Below are 21,471 nucleotides of genomic sequence, written 5' to 3'. Positions count from 1 at the left end.
CCAGTTCTCTGGGACCCTCCCTGACTCCAGTGATTCCTGGAAGATCATCACCAATGCCTTCACAATCTCCTCAGCTCTCTCCTTCAGAACTCTGGGGTGTAGTCCACCTGGCCTGGGTGATTTATCCACCTTCAGCTACCCCAGCACCTTCTCCTTAATGATGGCCACTGCACTTACCTCTGTCCCCTGACTCTTGAAGCTCTGGAATGCTGCTGGTGTCTCCCACTGTGAAACCTGATGCAAAATTCCTCTTTGTTCCCCAGTGCTACGTCTCCAGCCTCATTCTCCAGGGGTCCATCACCCACTCTTGTCCCTCTCTTACTCTTTAGATATCGAAAAATACTCTTGCAACCTTCCGTTATATTATGAGCTAGCTTACTCTTATATTTCATCTTCTTCCCCTCTATTGCTATTTTTTTTTAGTTATTCTCTGCTGGTTTTTAAAGTCTTCCCAATCCTCTGGCTTCCCACTAATCTTCACCACACTGTATGTGTTTTCCTTTTGCTTTTATGTTGTCCCTGACTTCTGAATTTAAATTCAGTGTTAAAATAATTTCAGAATTGAAAGCTAGCTAAAGTGACCATAAAGCCGTCAGATCATTGCACAAATGCAACTGGTCCAATATCACATTGCAAAAACCAACCTTGCATTTTCTTTGCATCTTTTGTGACTCTCAGGCTGCCCCACAGTGTGGAAACAGGCCATTCGGCCCAACAAGTCCACACCAACCCTCCGAAAACCCACCCAGACCCATTCCATTCCTCTACATTTACCCCTGATTAAGGTACCTAACCTACATAGCCCTGGACACTATGAGCAATTTAGTCTGGTCAATTCACCCTAACCTGCACATCTTTGGATTGTGGGAGGAAACCGGAGCACCCGAAGGAAACCCATGCAGACACGGGGAGAGTGTGCAAACTCCACACAGTCACCCGAGGCTAGAATCAAACCCAAGTCCCTGGTGCTGTGAGGCAGCAGTGCTAACCACTGAGCCACTGTGCCATCCTTAGGGAATGGAGTCACTGTTGTAGTATAGGAAACAGGGTGGCCACCCTTACCCAGTCTGGCCTATATATGACCAACACCAAAGGAGGCAAAGGAGCTACAGAGAAGGAAGGGAGAGGGAGCAAATCCTGCCTTGCAAATCCCACGACCTCATGGGACTACATCCTGCCCCCATGTGCCCTAAGACCCAGGGCCTCGAGAACGAGCCTGCTCACTCACATGAAAATCCACAACGGAAACTCAACAATCCTGTCATCTGGAAATTGACAGACAGCCAATGATGATGGCTACAGCCCACACTGACACAAGCATGACATAATCAAACAGGGAGGCGACGGCCTACTGAAATTATCGCTGGAATACTCATCTGCACTCCTCGGTTTATCTTGGGGACACAGGCTTGAATCCCACCACAGCCGATGGTGAAATTTGAACTGAATAAATTTCTGGGATTAAGAATCTAATGACGACTGTGAATCCATTGTCGGAAAAGCCCCATCTGGTTCACTCATGTCCTTTAGGGAAGGAAACTGCCATCCTTACTTGGTCTGGCCCAACATGTGACTCCAGACCCACAGCAATGGGGTTGGCTCTCAACTGTTCTCTGGGCAATTAGGGATGGGCAATAAATGCTGGGCCCAGCCAGCAACACCCTCATCCCATGAATGAGTAAAGGAAGAATAAACTCCATAATTCCAGTGAAGAGCTCTCAGAGATTTGAGCTGCTGAAGCCAATTACAGACGTAGGGAGGGATAAGAGATGTTGAAACCAAAGAGATCAGGAATTTTAAAATGAAGGAGTTTTCAGCCAGTGTGGTGCAGTTTTCTCCAATAAAGGTCAATGAGCACAGGGGTGATGGAGGAATGGCAGAGTTACACATGGTTTTCAGATTCAACTCATCCTCGCAGGTAGGTTTCACCATCTCACGACATTCCTCAGGCCGTTTCTCTCAGCTCACTCTTTCCAGCCTGCACTGAGTGGGGCTGAGCTACGATGCCGAGTCAATGCCACTTGACTGTATACAACTCTTCAACGACCCCTTGAGGACTGACATGGCTCTAGCAGCTGGTGGGATGGACCAATGAAATGGGGCAGAACACTGATAATGCACCAAGGACAGGGATCAAGGTGTTTGTGAAAAAGGAACATGGACTGAGGTGCGCTTTTTGTTTCACCGCTGCACAGTGCTCAGAAACAAACTTCATATTGCCTGCAAGTCTGATCAAAAGTGGAGATGAATTTAACGGCACTGAAGACATCACAAGTAAATGTACACACAGGAGTTCAAAGCTCTCAAAATGCCTTGAGGTAATCAGGGAAGATTACCCATTTTAAATATTCTGACGCTCCTTTTATATCAGAAAAAGCTTTTCTCCAGATCTGCTTTTCAGTTGGCGTGTCAGGCGACTGTTGAAGTGAAGTATTGATGTAGACAATTAAAGATGGCTGTGGTCCTAGTCTAATGTTAGCTCACATGAAGATCCTTTGATCAAAAAAGCTCCTGATCAGACTTCTGAAGTTGTTCAATGTCTGAGGTCCAGCCTGCACTTGCTGACACAAATTAAACGAGTGCCTTGGGTTCTGAAAGCAATAAATTCCAATTCTTCTTCATATTTTCACTTCAGCTGGCACAGTGCATGACCAATGCCTTTAGCTGAACACCTGTGCACTATTCGGAATAAAACAGGGGATGTGACTGATTCATGCGAGAACGATAATTATTATACAACATGCTGTTAAATAGAGATGCGGCAGAAGGCTTTGGATTGACAGCTTGCTTGACCTTCAGTCAAACTGGTTCAATCCTGTCAATGTAGGTGAAAGAATGAAACTCTGTTGTATCCTTCTCCAAGCTCTAACATTATCATGAGTGACCCTACCTTTAAGTCTGAACGACAGCAAAAAGATCTCAGACGCCACCACAGTGCCAGACCCCCTTGAAGTCGACCACAGAAGAGTTATCAAGTTTTCATTCAGAATGTTTGAAACTAAGTCATGTAAGGAAGATTAGACAACTGAAAATTAGTCAGCGAGGCAGAACTTTAACACAGTGGCTCAGTGGGTAACACTGCTACCTCACAGCACCAGGGACCCGGGTTCAATTCCAACCTCGGGGACTGTCTGTGTGGAGTTTGCACGTTCTCCCTGTGCCTGCATGGGTTTCCTCCGGGTGTTCTGGTTTCCTCCCATGGTCCAAAGGTGTGCAGGTTTGGGTGAATTGGCCATGCTAAATTGCCCACAGTGTTCAGGGATGTGCAGGTTAGGGTGGATCGGCCATGCTAAATTGTCCCATCGTGCCCGGGTATGTGCAGGTTAGGGTGGATTGGCCATGCTAAATTGTCTCATAGTGCCCAGGGATGTGTAGGTTAGGTGCATTAGTCAAGGGGAAAGTAGAGTAATAGGAATAGGGGCATGGGTCTGGGTGTGATGCTCTACAGAGGGTCAATGTGGACTTGTTGGGCCAAATGGCCTGTTTCCACACTGCAGGGATTCTATGATGAGAAAGATAGAGAGGAAAATCCAGAGTGTAGGGCCTGGTCAGATGAAGGCTTGGTGTAGCCATTAAAATTGGGGATATTCAAAAGCCACACTGTTGCTTGGTAATGCACCAATCTAAGGTCATCAGTTGCACTATGCAATTTACTTACAATTGTTAGAAGGTAAATATATTCAAATGTGGGCAGTTATCTTCCAGAGGAGAAAGGAATACATCCATGCCAGAGTTAAAATTACAGGGGATAATCATTTCCCATGGTAACACCTTGAGCAATCAGATCTGACTGGAGGCCTGTGACCAGCAGTGTGCCACAAAGATCGGTGTTGGATCCACTGCTTCTTGTTATTTATATAAATAGTTTGGATGTGAACATAGAAGGTACAGTTAGTAAGTTTATAGATGACACCAAAATTGGAGGTGTAGTGGACAGGGAAGAAGGTTACCTCAGATTACAACAGGATCTTGATCAGATGGGCCAATGGGCTGAGAAGTGGCAGATGGAGTTTAATTCAGATAAATGCGAGGAGCTGCATTTTGGGAAAACAAATCTTTGCAGGACTTGTAAACTTAACGGTAAGGTCCTAGGGAGTGTTGCTGAACAAAGAGACCTTGGAGTGCAGGTTCATAGCTCCTTGAAAGTGGAGTCTCAGTGATAGGATAGTGAAGAAGGTGTTTGGTATGCTTTCCTTTATTGGTCAGAGTATTGAGTACAGGAGTTGGGAGGTCATGTTGCGGCTGAACAGGACATTGGTTAGGCCACTGTTGGAATACTGAGTTCAGTTCTGGTCTCCTTGCTTGGTAATGTTGTGAAACTTGAAAGGGTTCAGAAAAGATTTACGAGGATGTTGCCAGGATTGGAGGATTTGAGCTACAGGGAGAGGCTGAACAGGCTGGGGCTGTTTTCCCTGGAGCATCAGAGGCTGAGGGGTGATCTTATAGAGGTTTATAACATCATGAGGGGCATGAGGGTAAGTAGACAAGATCTTTTCCCTGGGGTGGGAGAGTCCAGATGAGAGGGAATAAGTTTAGGGTGAAACAGGAAAGATTTAAAATGGACCTAAGGGGCAACTTCTTCACACAGAGGGAATGGAATGAGTTGCCAGAGGAGGTGGTGGAGGCTGGTACAATTACAACATTTAAAAGGAATGGTATGTCAATAGGAAGGGTTTAGAGGGATATGGACCAAGTGCAGGGAAATCGGATTGGACTAATTTAGGATACCTGGTTGGCATGAACGAGTTGGACCAAAGGGTCTGTTTCTGTGCTGTACATCTCTATGACGTGTCAACCAATCAGCATCCTTTCCTCATACAGTATAAATTGTTATTCCCTTTTCGTGTCTGTTCTCACGAGTGCAAGATGCAAACCTTCAGGGGAATGTCTTTTTCTCGAGCAACACTCAGCAGGGCAGAACTAGGGGAGTGCAAAGATCTCAACAGTTTTGGGACTAAAGGAGATTGCCGGTCTAACTCATCCACACCAACCAGCTTTCCCCAAACTAAATGCCTGGGCAGTATGGTGGCTCAGTGGTTAGCCCTGCTGTCTTACAGCGTCAGGGACCTAGGTTCAATTCCCACCTCAGATGACTGTCTGTGTGGCGTTTGTATGTTTTGCCTGTGTCTGCGTGGGTTTTCTCCAAGTGCTCCGGTTTCCTCCCACAGTCCAAACTTACCCATGGGGGGATTGGGTGTGGGTGGGTTACTCTTTGGAAGGTCGATGTGGGCCGATGGGCCTGTTTCCATACTGGAGATAATCTAAACTAGTCCCATTTGCCTGTGTTTGGTTCACATCCCTCCAAACATTTCCTCTTCATGTCCTTATCCAAATGACTTTTAAATGTTGCAACTGTACCCACATCCATCACTTCCTCAGGAAGTTCACACACGCACTACCCTCTGTGTGAAAAAGTCAGATCCGTTTTAAATCTTTTCCTTCTCACCTTAAACCTAGGCCCCCCTCCCCCCTCCCTAGGTTTGAACTCACCCGCCCTAGGGAAAAGAATTGGTTTACATTAGGTTGATTGTCCGTTTGGACTCAATGGCCTGCTCTCACACTGAAGGGATTCTATGAAGTGGCTCCATGTACCAATAGAAACCTAGATGCAAGAGGTAATGATGGATCAGATTCTAATGCAAGGCAGACAGCTCCACTCAGGCCATGAATCACCTCAAACCCTACAGCACAGCAAACAATGCTCCCCACATGAGCTTCATCTCACTGTATCAACATTAATCAATGTTAATCTGAGGGCGTGCCCGCCCTTTCAGGCAGATGTAGGTGATAGCTGCTGATGGCGTTATTTCTAAGATGACCAGTGGCGATCTCCCCCAGGGTTCCTGCCAATGTTCATTGCTCAAGCTCCACTGCTAAACCCAAGCTATCCGGTTATTATCACGTTGCTGGTTGTGGAACCTTGCTGTGTAGAAATCGGTTATTGCGTTTCGACATTACAAAAGTGAGTACACTTGAACAGTATTGAATTGGCTGCTACACACTTTGCAATATCTTGAGGGTGTAAAAGGTGATCATCTTTCATTGCACGTCTGGCTTCCATTTATCTACATCATACTACTTACTGAACAACTCCAATTCTTTGGTCAAAGACAATTATCCTGTATTCCTGATTGAAATTATGTTGAGGTTGTACAGGATATTGGTGAGGCCTCGTCTGGAGTACTGTGTCCAGTTCTACTCACCCTGTTATAGGAAGGATATTATTAAGCTGGAGAGGGTTCATAAGAGATTTACCAGGATGTTGCCGGGATTGGAGGGCTTGGGTTAAGGGGAGAGGCTGGATAGGCTGGGACGTTTTTCACTGGAGTGTAGAAAGTTGAGGGGTGACCTTGAGGTTTATAAAATCATGAGGGGCGTGGATAGGGTGAATAGCAGGTGTCTTTTCCCTGGGGGTTGGATTTCGAGACTAAGGGACACGTTTTTAAGGTGAGAGGAGAAAGATTTAAAAAGGACATGAGGGGCAACTCTTTTACACAGAGAGTGGGTCGTGTGTGGGATGAACTTCCTGAGGAAGTGGTGGATGTGGGTACGGTTACAATGTTTAAAAGACGTTTGGATAAGGACATGAATAAGAAATGTTTGGAGGGATAATAGGTCAGGAGCAGGCAGGTGGGACTAATTTAGTTTGGGGATTATGGTCGGCATGGACTGGGTGGGCCAAAGGGTCTTTTTCCGTGCTGTATGACTGTACAACTGACTTGTGACTATCTGATGGCTCTTCAGCCGTTCAGCTCTCTGGGAAAGAGCAACCAGGCTGTATGTTGGGTGAAAGAAAATCACCGTAAGGGAGCACATTGGAAAGGTGCTTTGTCATAGAGGTACCTGCAGGGTTTGAAGGTGAGAAATCCTGACCTGGATGCAATTGCGAAACAGCAGTGAAACATAAAGCAGATTGATGGGGTTATCCTGTAAGGAGTGATTGAGTCAAACAGGCTTATTTTTGCTGGAGTTTAGAAGAATGAGAGAGGGTCTCATTGAAACACAAAAATGCCTTTGATTTCAAATCCTTTGATCCAAGTGGGCTAGACGGGTAGATGCTAAAATGTTGTCCTAAAAAAACTGGAAGAGGCACGTGACCCCACTGTCTCATATAGTCAATGTGCATAATTACCTGGCCGCCATATATATTGCACTGGATGAGCTGGCTTTTCAATTTATGTTTAAGCCCTGATTTTTAAACTGCGTTGCCTAGTTCTAGTCTCTCGCACAAGAAGAAACATCCTTTCGGCATTATCCTGGCTCTACCTTAGGGGTTTAGATAGGGTAGATACTAAGAACCTTTTACCGCTAATGGAGTCAGGTGTTACTAGGGGACATAGCTTTAAATTAAGGGGTGGTAGGTATAGGACAGATGTTAGGGGTAGATTCTTCACACAGCGGGTTGTGAGTTCATGGAATGCCCTGCCCGTATCAGTGGTGAACTCTCCTTCTTTATGGTCATTTAAGCGGGCATTGGATAGGCATTTGGAAGTTATTGGGCTAGTATAGGTTAGGTAGGATTCGGTCGGCGCAACATCGAGGGCCGAAGGGCCTGTACTGCGCTGTATCCTTCTATGTTCTATGTTCTATGTACCTTTCAGTAAGCTCACCTTTCATTCTTCGGAACTCCAATGGGTAGACACAGCTGTCCATCCTTTCCTCAATCATAGCCTCACCCATCCCAGGAATCAGTCGGGTGAAATTGCTGGATCACGGGATTGTTACCACACAGAAGGAGGCCTTTTGGCCCATCATGTCTGAGCTGGCTCTTCAAACCAGCACTGTTACCTAGTCCCAAACTCCTGCTTTCTCCCCATACCTGACACATTCTCTCGATCTAAGTAACCATCCAATGCCCTCTTGAATCCCTCAGTTGAACCTCCCTTCATTGTACTTCCTGTCAGTGCATTCCAGCCCCTCACAACTGGATGAAAAAGTTGTTTTCTGACCATGCATTTGCTTCTTATGCAAATCACTTGAAGTCTGTGCCTCTTGTTCTTGTCCCTTTTACAAGAAGGAGTAGCTTCTCCCTAACTACTTTATCCAACCCCCTCATAATATCGAAAACCTCTCTCAGATCTTCCCTTAGCCTTCTTCTCTCCCAACCTCTTCAATCTGTCCTTTCTTATCTAGGGAGACCAGTACTCCAGAAGTAGTCTCAACAATATTTGGTACATCTACAGCCAATCATCAACGCTTTCTATATTCTCGCCCTAAATGACATCACGGTTGCTTTCGAATCACTTGCTGAACTAAGAAACTAACTTTGTGATTCACTTACCGGGACACCTAGATCCCTCGGGATCTCAGAGTTCTGCAACCTCTCTCCATTTATAAAGGAGCTGCTTTTCTATCCTTCCTATCAAAGTGGGTAGATTAGATTACTTACAGTGTGGAAACAGGCCCTTCGGCCCAACAAGTCCACACTAACCTTATGACACGATGTGCCAGATTTTTGCCCACTCACTTAACCCATTGATATTCCTTTGCAGACTCTTGTATCCCCTTCAAGATTAACTTCCCTAACTATCCGAGTAGTTAACAACATGAGCAAACCATATATCTGGTCCCTTTATCCAGGTCACTGATATAGTTTGCAACAAGTTATGTCCCAGCGCTGTTTCTGTGGCTCTTCACTCGGAACATCTTGCCAACCTCAGAATGACCAATTTATGCTTTGCCCTTTTAGCTGACCAATCCTCTGTCCATACAAATATGTTACCTCCCTCCACCACCACCTCTTATTTTCTGCGGTAAATATGCACCCAGGTCCACCTCAACCAGGGCTCAATTTTAAAATTCTCACCCTTGTTTTCAAACCCCTCTGCAAACTTTGATCTCACTTCTCCCTCTCTCTCTCGAACCTCTAATCCCACAACACTCCGAGGTCCCGGAATCCTTCTCATTCTGGCCTCGTGAGCACCCCCTAATTTTAATCATTCTGCCACTGACAACCAATTCACACAATCCCTCCAGTGTGGAAGCAGACCATTTGGTCCATCAAGCCCATACTGAGCCGCCAAAGAGGACCCCAAGCAGCCCATCCCCTGACCCTATCTCTGCATTTCCCTTGGGCTAATCCACCCTAACCTGCACAGCTTTGGACTGTGGGAGGAAACCAGAGCACCTGGAGGTAATCCACACAGACACGTACCCGGGGTCCCTGGTGCTGTGAGGCAGCAGTGCTAACCACTGAGCTGCCCGATTGGTTGTCCCAGCATTAAGCTCTGAAGTGGCCTCAGGAAGGGCTCTCCATCTCACATTTTTGGTCACCATTCCAAATATCTCCCTAGGTGGTTCAGTGTCAAATTATATTGGCTAAGTATTTGGCAACACGATGGCTTAGTGGTTGGCACTGCTACCTCACAATGTCAGGGACTTGGGTTCAATTCCTGCCTCAGGTGATTGTCTGTGTGGAGTTTGCACCGTGTCTGCGTGGGTTTCCTCCCACAGTCCAAAGATGTGCAGGTTAAGTAGATTGCCAATGCTAAATTGCCCATAATGTCATTGGATGGGTTAGCCATAGGAAATATAGGATTTGAAGGGGGAGGTGGTGCCCTTCAGAGGATTAGTGTGGACTTGATGGGCCAAATGGCCTCCTTCTTACACATGGTTGGAATTCTATTAAAAACCGTCTTACTACGTTAACCATGCCTGATAAATGCAAGTCGTTGTTGGTAAGGGAAGGCCATTGTTTGTAAAACTAAACACAAATCCTCCTCAGAATAAAAACAACAAACATTACAATGTGACTGCATTTTCCCAGTTTCAAAACATATTCAGCATTGCATCTAAACCAAATTAATATTGCTCACCAGGATGAACCACCTCACCCTTCCGCCCCCGCCCCCTCACTGCCTGGATATGGTTTCGTCAACGAAGGCTGGAGAAGCCAATCTTGTCTTCTTAAGGGCACAATTTGGAGGGTATGCTGGGGGAGGGGGAGCATTTAATGATCGGACAGAGGCTGTTGCTTGACTAGGCAGAGCATGACATTTTCATTAGCCTGAATGGACGAGACAAGCCTGCGAGCGTGGACCTCCTTAAACAGATGGTGAAGGCAGCTGGCTGCATTTTGGTGAAATGTAACAACTCCAGGCCGGCGGTCAGCTGAGGAGCCTGGGAGCTCGGGGGAGGAGAAGGATGTCAGAATGCTGGGGACAGGGGAAGATCCACGGAAACAAATGGATAGGCGATCGAATCCATGACTCTCCGCCAGGAACAACCGACATCAAGGACTTGCTTTTTCCCGGAACTGCAAAATCCTGCGGATGCTGAAAATCTGAACTAAAGCCAGAGAATGCTGGAGAAACTCAGCAAGTCTGGCAGCCTCTGCGGAGAGAATTAGAATTCAATCTGATTGTCACATGTACTCAAGGAATACAAGGATACAGTGGAAAGCACACAAAGTCCTCAGCACCATCTTGAAATACAAAGCTGGAATTTTTTTAAAAAAAAGACAAGAAAACAAAAAAGGACAGAACCAAAAAGGGGGAAAAGTCCAGCTCGTGAACTCTTATTGCTTTGAGCCTAGCCCTGTCCCCTGGAGCTTTGGTCAGTAGCTTCCTGGCACATGCTCCACCAGTCACTAGGAGGAGCCGGCTCTGTTGCGGCTGTTACTCAGGAGGCTGGGCCCACTCTCGCCCTGTGGTTGACGCCAAGAACAGCTTTTAAAGAGAGACAAGAGCAAAGAAAAGGAAGAAAACAGAAGACCCTTGCAAGGAGCTCAAACACAGTGTCACTACTCTGCCACCAATGGGTGGCTCAGTGGTTAGCACTACTGCTTCACGGTCCCAGGTTCAGTTCTAGCCTTGGGTGACTGTCTGTGTGGAGTTTGCACATTCTCCCCATGTCTGCGTGAGTTTGCTCCGGTTTCCTCCCACAACCCAAAGATGTGCAGGTCAGGTGAATTGGCCATGCTAAATTGCCCATAGTGCTAGGTGCATTAATCAGAGGGAAATGGGTCTGGGTGGGTTACTCTTCGGAGGGTCAGTGTGGACTGGTTGGGCCAAAGGGCCTGTCTCCCCACTGTAGGGAATCTAATCTTGTTAGAAAGAAACAGAGACCCTTCATTTTCTTTTTTTTGGCGCAAGTCTCCCACATCTGGATTACAGTGTGCAGTTTTGGTGTCCATACTTTGAGAATGTGGCATTCGGAGGTGGGGCAGCGAAGGTTCACTCGATTGATCCTCGAGATAACAGGGTTGTCCGATGATGAGAATCTGAGTTAACTGGGTTGATGGTCTTTGGAGTTGAGCAGAAATCTAATTGAGACAGACTCGATTCCAAAGGGTTTTGACAGGGTGCGTACTGAGAGGTGGTGCCCCCTGGCTGTGGAGTCGAGAACACAGTGCCCATGTCGTACGTACCAGCAGCTGTACCTTTTAGGAATGTTTCTCTACAGGCTGCATGGCCTAGTCTGGATGAGGATAGCCATTCTCTGGTCTAAACAGAAGAGCCTCGTGTAGTAACCAGGATATAGTTTACTCACCTTTATCACTGTTTACAGGTTACACAGATATGGCTTACGGTATGACAGATTATTTAGGAGCAATTGGTCTTAGGTTTGACACTTTCAAGATCCTCAGATATCCTCCTCTCCCATTGTCATGACAGTGGCTGGTGCTTATGGCACTCAATCAGTATTAACCCTTTCAACATGCACAACACAGACTCTCATTCTCAGGAATAATTGATGACTTTGCATTCAACGGCAGGGGTGGGAGGTGGTCAAAGGAAAACCGCATGATATCTTCGGTTCTCTGACAATTCATCTGCGGGCTGCTAGCTCTCCTTCGGCTCCACCAGAAGCTGATGAACGATGTCGTTTTGTGGATCACCAGGCTGTGCTTTTACTCACTGAGCCAGAAGGAGAACTCAGACATGGTCTACGTTTCGGTATCGCTGGGTCAAAATCCTTGAATTCCGTCCCGAATGGTGTGTGTGTGCGCCTCGACATCAAATGGCCTGCAGTGCTTTAACAAGGCAGCTCACCATCACCTTCCCAAGGGAAATTGGTGAGAGGGCAAAAACAGCAAGGCTCACATACTCTGGGTTCACGTTTTGCACAAACACAAATTACATTGATATAGCACCTTTCCTGTTGAAACCGTCCCAAGATACTCCGCAGAGGTCTAGTCAAATTTTAAATGACCGTTAAGACAAGCAAAATACTATTTATGAACACAGGCAATAGGGGTAGGGTTGGACTATTTAGTATTTTGAAACTGCTTTACCATTTGGGTGGCACGGTGGCTCAGTGGTTAGCACTGCTGCCTCACAGCACCAGGGATCCGGGTTCACTTCCCACCTCGGGTGACTGTCTGTCTGTGTGGAGTTTGCACATTCTTCCCGTATCTGCGTGGGTTTCCTCCCACAACCCAAAGATGTGCAGGGTGGGTGATGCTAAATTGCCCATAGTGTTAGGTACATTAGTCAGGAGTGAATGGGTGTGGGTGGGTTACTCTTCAAAGCATTGGTATGTACGTGTTGGGCTAAGGGCCTGCTTCCATACTGTAGGGAACCTAATCTCAAATCCATTTTACCTTGATATTTCTTTATCCTTTGAAGTCACTAGTTTCCAAAAATCCATCAATCTCAGTTTTGATGAGGAAACCAAAACTGTACACAAACTCCAGGTGCAGTCTCACCAACGTTCGATACGATTTCAGCAAGGCAGCTTTGGCTTATGCCCGAAACGTCGATTCTCCTGCCCCTCGGATGCTGCCTGACCGGCTGTGCTTTTCCAGCACCACACTCTTCAACTCTGATCTCCAACATCTGCAGTCCTCACTTTCTCAGAGCTATACTCCTGTACTCAAATCCACTTGGATCAAGGCCAAAATCCCACTCCCCTTCCTTCATTAGTTTTGCACCCGCATCCTAGATTTACATGGCACTCCGGGGTGCCACATTCCACTTCCAGTACAGGCTGCATGTAAACATTTCCATTACATTAAATACATTCCTTATTCTTACCGCCCAGGGGCATTTTGGGTGGCTGGCAGTCCCTCAGTGTGTCTCTGGAAGCCCAGAATTCTGCATCATGGGGCTGCTCAGGACAGACGTCAACAAAAACCAACTTTTCAAAACGGTGGCTCAGTGGTTAGCACTGCTGCCTCACGGCGCCAGGGACCTGGGTCCGATTCCACCCTCTGTTGACTGTCTGTGTGGAATTTGCACATTCTCCCCGTGTCTGTGTGGGTTTCCTCCAGGTGTTCTGGTTTCCTCCCACAGTCCAAAGATGTGCGGGTTAAGTTGGATTAGCCAAGCTAAATACTAATAGTGTTCAGGGAGGTGTAGGTTGGTGCATTGGCCATGAGGGTTGCAGGGTTGGGTAAGGTGGGGTGGGTCAGTGCAGGATGCTCTTCGGAGAGTTGGTGTGGATTGATAGGCCAAATGGCCTGCTTCCACACTGTAGGGATTCTAGGATTCTGCCACCACCAAAATGGACCCCATGGACATGGAGGAATTCATCACACGAATGAGACTCTTGGAATTCTTTCAAGGTGCCAGCAGTAATCCCAATGAGCCCACTGACAAACTGGAACACAGTCAGTTATCAGAGAGATCTGTAGAGGGACAACCAAAGAAGGAGTCAACTTGGCCCTGGGCTTGACATGTATGCTCAAACCTTTCATTCCTGATGAAGGGCTTTTGCCCGAAACGTCGATTTTCCTACTCCATGGATGCTGCCTGACCTGCTGTGCTTTTCCAGCACCACTCTGATCCAGACTCTGATCTCCAGCATCTGCAGTCCTCACTTTTGCCTATGCATGCTCAAACCGTCAGGAAATATAGAAATGCCAGATTCATCAGCTGTACCCACAAAGGAGAGCAGAACATCGCCTGATCACAATGCAATGCCATCCAGGCTCTCAAAACCAAATCGCAACATTGTCATCAAACCAGCAGATAAAGGAAGAGCCACTGTCATTCAGAATGGAACGGACTACTGCAAGGAAGTGTACCGACAACTGAATAACCAGGAACACTACAGGCAACTACCGGCTGATCTGACCAAACAGCACACCAGTGAACTAAAAACATTCATCAGGACTTTCGATCCAGTCCCTACGCAACTTCTACTGCCTTCCAAAGGTACACAAAGCCAACACACCGGGATGTCCCATCGCATCAGGCAATGGGACCCTGTGTGAGAATCTCTCCGGCTATGTGGAAGGCATCTTGAAGTCTATTGTACAGGGGATCCCCAGCTTCTGTCGCAACACCACAGATTTCTTACCGAAACTCAGCACCCACGGACCAGTCGAACCGGGAACATTCCTCATCATCCCCCACAATGATGGCATCGCGGCAACAGCCTCAGTACTCAACACCAACAACTGCCAATCTCCAAACACCATCCTCCAACTCATTTGTTTTATCCTCAATCACAACGTCTTCACCTTTGACAACCAGTTCTTCATCCAGACACACGGAACAGCCATGGGGGCCAAATTTGCACCCGAATATGCCACCATTTTCATGCACAGCTTTGAACAAGACTTCTCGACGCAGGACCTCCAACCAACATATACACCGGATATATTGACAACATTTTCTTCCTCTGGACCCATGGCGAGGAGAAAAAACTACAGTGATATCAACAAGTTTCATCCCACCATCAAACTCCCCATGGACTACTCTCTACCATCTGTCTCATTCTTGGACACATGCGTCTCCATCAAGGACAGGCACCTCAGCACCACATTCTACCACAAACCCACGGATAACCTCACAATGTTACACTTCTCCAGCTTCCACCTAAAACATATTAAAACAGCCATCCCCTCTGGACAAGCCCTACGTGTACACCGGATCTGCTCAGATGTGGAGGAATGTGACGGGCACCTGGAAGTACCCAAGGATGCCCTCACAAGAACGAGGTACGACGCTCAACTCATCGACCGCCAGTTCCGACGTGCCACAGCAAGGAACCGTAATGACCTCCTCAGGAGACAGACACGTGCTGCAACCGACAGGGTACCCTTCGTTGGTCAGTACTTCCCAGGAGCTGAAAAACTACACCATGTTCTTCACAGCCTGCACCACATTATCAATGAGGATGAGCACCTCACCAAGACCTTCCCCACACCTCCACCTCTCACCTTTAAACAACCACCAAACCTCAAACAGATCACGGTTCATAGCAAACTGCCTGGCCTTCAGGACAACTCCATACAACCCTGTCACAGTAGATGCTGCAGGACGTGTCAGAGTGTGGACAGGGATACCACCATTACACGTGGGGACACCTCCCACCATGTACGTGACAGATATTCATGTGACTCAGCCAACATTGTCTACCTCATACGCTGCAGGCAAGGATGCCCTGAGGCATGGTACATTGGTGAGACCGAGCAGAGGCTACGGCAACGGGTGAATGGACACTGCACACCAATCACCAGACAGGAGTGTTCCCTCCCAGTCAGAGAACACTTCAGCGATCCGGGACACTCGACCTCAGACCTTTGGGTGACCGCCCTCCACGGTGGACTTTGGGACAGACAGCAACGCAAAGTGGCCAAGCAGAGGCTGAGAGCCAAGTTCAGTCCCCATGGGGATGGACTCAACCGGGACCTTGGGTCCATGTCACACTACAGGTGACCCCACTGCACTATACACACACACACACACACACACACACACACACACACACACACACACACACACACACACACACACACACACACACACACACACACACACACACAGACCCTCTGTCATACATAAGCTCTCTCTCTCATACGCTCACACATACACATCCCCTACATTCATACCCACACACGCAGACCCTCTTGCAAGCATATACCTCTCTACACTCATATCACCGCGCCACCCCCCCCACACCCTCCGACACACACACACGTTTGTGGCGTGAATTTATACTTGCAGAATTATTTGGCTCAAAAACTGCATGAATCCATTTAAGATTCTGTAAATCCCTTTTTTAAGAAATAGAATCTGTCTGAACATTGGGGCAGACTTTAGCCTTCCACCTTCAATGCATTATCTGAGCGGAGCACAACCACCTGATGAAGGAGTGTCGCTCCGAAAGCTAGTGCTTCCAAATAAACCTGTTGGACTACAACCTGGTGTTGTGTGATTTTTAACTTTGTACACCCCAGTCCAACACCAACATCTCCAAATCATGAGCTGACATGGCACCTATTGTTAAACTTTACTTGAGAATGTAATTTTAAAAAGGTTTGAGATTTACATATGAAAGAACTGCAGCATACACACTCCAATCTCATGCTCCTACGTGCACACACACATAAGTTTATGGGGTGAATTTATTTTTGCAGAATGACATTTTAATTTGCTCAAAAACTGCATGAATCCACGTAAAACTCAAACTATACAGAGAGGTTGGTCAGTCTGACATAGCACTAGAACACAGACTTCACAGCTATTGTTTCAAACGCTGAGCTACCTTGAGAATGTAATTGAAAAGAAGTTCTGGGATTTACATATCAAAGACCAGAAACCAGCATATCCCATTATAAAAGATGGAAGTTTTAATCTAAGATTGTTTACTGTATCACACCTCCCTGACACTGGATTCCTTTGGCGACAAATTCTGTGACAGGAGTGTGGTGCTGGATAAGCAACAGATCAGGCAGCATCCAAGGAGCAGGAGAATCGACGTTTCGGGCATCAGGATGAAGGGTTTATGCCTGAAACGTTGACTCTCTTGCTCCTTGGATGCTGTCTGACCTGCCATACTTTTCCAGCACCACACTCTCGACTCTGATCTCCAGCATCTCCAAAGATTCTGTGAGCATGATCTTAACCTCCACAAACACCTGATGATGGAGCAGCGCTCCGAAAGCTAGTGCTTCCAAATAAACCTGTTGGACTCTAACCTGGTGATGTGCAGTTTTTAACCTAAAAAAAGACCACTACCTCTCTGACTAGACTTATTTTGCAAAGAGCAGTGGTTTTGCAGTGGTTCCAGAAGACAACTCACCATCACTTTCTCAAGGGCAGTTAGGGAGTTGTCCCACCCAACAGCACCCACATCCTATGAGTGTTTTAAAGGGGTGGCCATTCAGCCCTTCTAGCCTGCTCCTCCATTCAATAAGATTGTGGCTGACTTGATTTTAACCTCAATCCAACATACCCCCCGATAATCTTTCATCCTTTGGGCAACATGGCGGCTCAGTGGTTAGCACTGCTGCCTCACAGCACCAGGGACCCAGGTTTGATTCCAGCCTTGAGCGACTGTCTGTGTGGAGTTTGCACATTCTCCCCGTGTCTGAGTGGGTTTCCTCTGGTTTCCTCCCACAGTCCAAAGATGTGTGGGCCAGGTGAATTGGCCATGCATTATTCAGAGGGGAAATGGGTCTGGGTGGGTTACTCTTCGGAGTGTCGGTGTGGACTGGTTGGGCCGAAGGGCCTGTTTCCGCACTGTAGTGGCAATCTAGTGGCATTGTCAGCATTGCAGTGGTTCAAGAAGCACATTCCAGGCAGAGGTGGGTAATGGTCTCTTCCCCATCACAGCCACTCCAAATAAAAAAGGTATACAGAGCAGGTGAGACTCTGGGCTTGGAGGAAGGATCTGATGATTTGCCTATGCAGTTCCCAAGGGAACAAAGGTCTTGCTTTCACTGTGATTCAAGCCAGTCAAACAGACCAACAGCGGGTTCCAGCAGAAGACAGATGACACAACCAGAGTGCCTTCACTGGCGGAGATTGTCACCCCTTGCTCTGCTTACATCCTTCGTGAGGCGAGAATAGATTCACAGCATAAACCCTGCAATTTCCTGGATTCCTTCTAGCTAGGGAAGCATCACCTTTACGACCCCCAATTAAAAAGAGTGCTTGGATGAGGTTCGGAAATAAATCACAGATTTGCTTTGGCAGCTTCCTCACAGGTAGCTGGCTGAAAGGCCCACCTGTTCTCTCCTGTGACAAGGCAACTTCCGAACCCAGACCTGGTCCTTCATAATGTGACGGTGATATTCTGATCACAATCTCACATTGCTTCACAAAGCTTGTACATGCACTCCAGAGCTTTGTTCACATCAAAGTGAAGCTGCTGTTCTTTTGCACTTCAAAAGAATCCTGCCCAAGGATTGAGCTCTGGAGGGAGACAGGAAATAATCAGCTAGGTAATTAGCAAGATGTTCAGAGGAGGCACATTAAAGGTTTTAATTCTTTAAGGTTGTTGTCTCCTGGTTTGCTCAGGGCTTTGATACTGGTTCTGGTTTGTTATTTACTTTCTCGCATTCGCTTCGCTCACTTTGCCACTCAACTCTTTTTAAGTCCGTAGCTTTCGAATCTTCAACCAGCTTTAACATCCAATAACCTGCGCCAGCCCTTACATCTCTCACAAGGTGTGGAAAAGCCAGTGTTGGACTGGGGAAGACAAAGTTAAAAATCACACCACACCAGGTTATAGTCCAACAGGTTTATTTGGAGGCACTAGCTTTCAAAGCGCTGCTCCTTATAGAATCCCTACACAGTAAGGAAACAGGCCATTTGGCCCACTGAGTCCTCACTGACCCTTCGAAAAGCATCCCACCCAGACCCAACTCCATGCCCTATTCCTGTAGCCCTGGATTTCGATGGCCAATCCCACCCTAACCTGCCCATCCCTGGGCACTATGGGACAATTTAGCATGGCCAATCCACCCTAACCTGCACATCCCTGGGCACTATGGGACAATTTAGCATGGCCAATCCACCCTAACCTGCCCATCCCTGGGCACTATGGGACAATTTAGCACGGCCAATCCACCCTAACCTGCACATCCCTGGGCACTATGGGACAATTTAGCACGGCCAATCCACCCTAACCTGCACATCCCTGGGCACTATGGGACAATTTAGCATGGCCAATCCACCCTAACCTGTACATCCCTGGGCACTATGGGACAATTTAGCATGGCCAATCCACCCTAACCTGCACATCCCTGGGCACTATGGCTGTGCTAAATTGTCCCAATCCACCCTAACCTGCACATCCCTGGGCACTAAGGGACAATTTAGCATGGCCAATCCACCCTAACCTGCACATCCCTGGGCACTATGGGACAATTTAGCATGGCCAATCCACCCTAACCTGTACATCCCTGGGCACTATGGGACAATTTAGCATGGCCAATCCACCCTAACCTGCACATCCCTGGGCACTATGGGACAATTTATCATGGCCAATCCCCCCTAACCTGCACATCCCTGGACACTATGGGACAATTTAGCATGGCCAATCCATCCTAACCTGCACATCCTGGGCACTATGGGACAATGTAGCATGGCCAATCCACCCTAACCTGCACATCCCTGGGCACTATGGGACAATTTAGCATGGCCAATCCACCCTAACCTGCACATCCCTGGGCACTATGGGACAATTTAGCATGGCCAATCCACCCTAACCTGTACATCCCTGGGCACTATGGGACAATTTAGCATGGCCAATCCACCCTAACCTGCACATCCCTGGGCACTATGGGACAATTTATCATGGCCAATCCCCCCTAACCTGCACATCCCTGGACACTATGGGACAATTTAGCATGGCCAATCCATCCTAACCTGCACATCCCTGGGCACTATGGGACAATGTAGCATGGCCAATCCACCCTAACCTGCACATCCCTGGACACTATGGGACAATTTAGCATGGCCAATCCACCCTAACCTGCACATCCCTGGGCACTATGGGACAATTTAGCATGGCCAATCCACCCTAACCTACACATCCCTGGGCACTATGGGACAATTTAGCATGGCCAATCCACCCTAACCTGTACATCCCTGGGCACTATGGGACAATTTAGCATGGCCAATCCACCCTAACCTGCACATCCCTGGGCACTATGGGACAATTTATCATGGCCAATCCCCCCTAACCTGCACATCCCTGGACACTATGGGACAATTTAGCATGGCCAATCCATCCTAACCTGCACATCCTGGGCACTATGGGACAATGTAGCATGGCCAATCCACCCTAACCTGCACATCCCTGGGCACTATGGGACAATTTAGCATGGCCAATCCACCCTAACCTGCACATCCCTGGGCACTATGGGACAATTTAGCATGGCCAATCCACCCTAACCTGTACATCCCTGGGCACTATGGGACAATTTAGCATGGCCAATCCACCCTAACCTGCACATCCCTGGGCACTATGGGACAATTTATCATGGCCAATCCCCCCTAACCTGCACATCCCTGGACACTATGGGACAATTTAGCATGGCCAATCCATCCTAACCTGCACATCCCTGGGCACTATGGGACAATGTAGCATGGCCAATCCACCCTAACCTGCACATCCCTGGACACTATGGGACAATTTAGCATGGCCAATCCACCCTAACCTGCACATCCCTGGGCACTATGGGACAATTTAGCATGGCCAATCCACCCTAACCTACACATCCCTGGGCACTATGGGACAATTTAGCATGGCCAATCCACCCTAACCTGCACATCCCTGGGCACTATGGGACAATTTAGCATGGCCATGCTAAATTGTCCCATAGTGCCCAGGGATGTGCAGGTTAGGGTGGATTGGCCATGCTAAATTGTCCCATAGTGCCCAGGGATGTGCAGGTTAGGGTGGATTGGCCGTGCTAAATTGTCCCATAGTGCCCAGGGATGTGCAGGTTAGGGTGGATTGGCCGTGCTAAATTGTCCCATAGTGCCCAGGGATGTGCAGGTTAGGTGGATTGACCATGCTAAATTGTCCCATAGTGTCCAGGGATGTGCAGGTTAGGGTGGATTGGCTATGCTAAATTGTCCCATAGTGCCCAGGGATGTGCAGGTTAGGGTGGATTGGCCATGCTAAATTATCCCATAGTGCCCAGGGATGTGCAGGTGAGGTGGGTTAGCCATGGCGAATGCAGGGTTACAGGGATACGGTGGGTGGGTCGGTGGTGATGGTGGTTGAGTTGCTCTTCTTTGCTGTGGACTCACTGGGTGGAATTGCCTGCTTCAGCATTGTAGGGACTTGATGAATCTATGAACTATAATCTCCAGGCATTCGAAACTCTCAACTGATCCTCACTGGGCCACTATGTATTTTCGTAATTGCGTCTTCTCTCCTGCTCCTCTCCGGTGTCCTGCACTATTGGCCTTTGCCCTTCACATGGTCTTCTCAATAAAGTAAAAAGACTTCCTTTGCTCTGTGGTGCTTGACTGCTTTCCATCGCTGCCTTGTGGTGACACTGAGAGAGAACAGACCAGTCACTGACATGCCTCCAGCCTGCTGGCTATTTGGAATTGCTCTCAATCCAATGCACGTCCCAAGCACATATCGTCGAACGCCCTCCCAAGACAAGGCAGTGAAAACAATCGCATCCTGGGTCCAGTGACTGCCCCAACAAGTTCACTCAGGCAAAGGCTCAGGGGCGAGCATCTTCACAGGTTGCTAAGGCTTCAGAGAATGACAGACTCTGCAACATTGATGAGGTTCCCTGACGCTGATATTTCATTTATAATTATATTA

Source organism: Hemiscyllium ocellatum, chromosome X, assembly GCF_020745735.1.
Source record: "Hemiscyllium ocellatum isolate sHemOce1 chromosome X, sHemOce1.pat.X.cur, whole genome shotgun sequence".
Lineage (NCBI taxonomy): Eukaryota > Metazoa > Chordata > Chondrichthyes > Orectolobiformes > Hemiscylliidae > Hemiscyllium > Hemiscyllium ocellatum.
The sequence above is the reverse complement of the archived record's forward strand: the minus strand, read 5'-3'. Positions refer to the sequence as shown.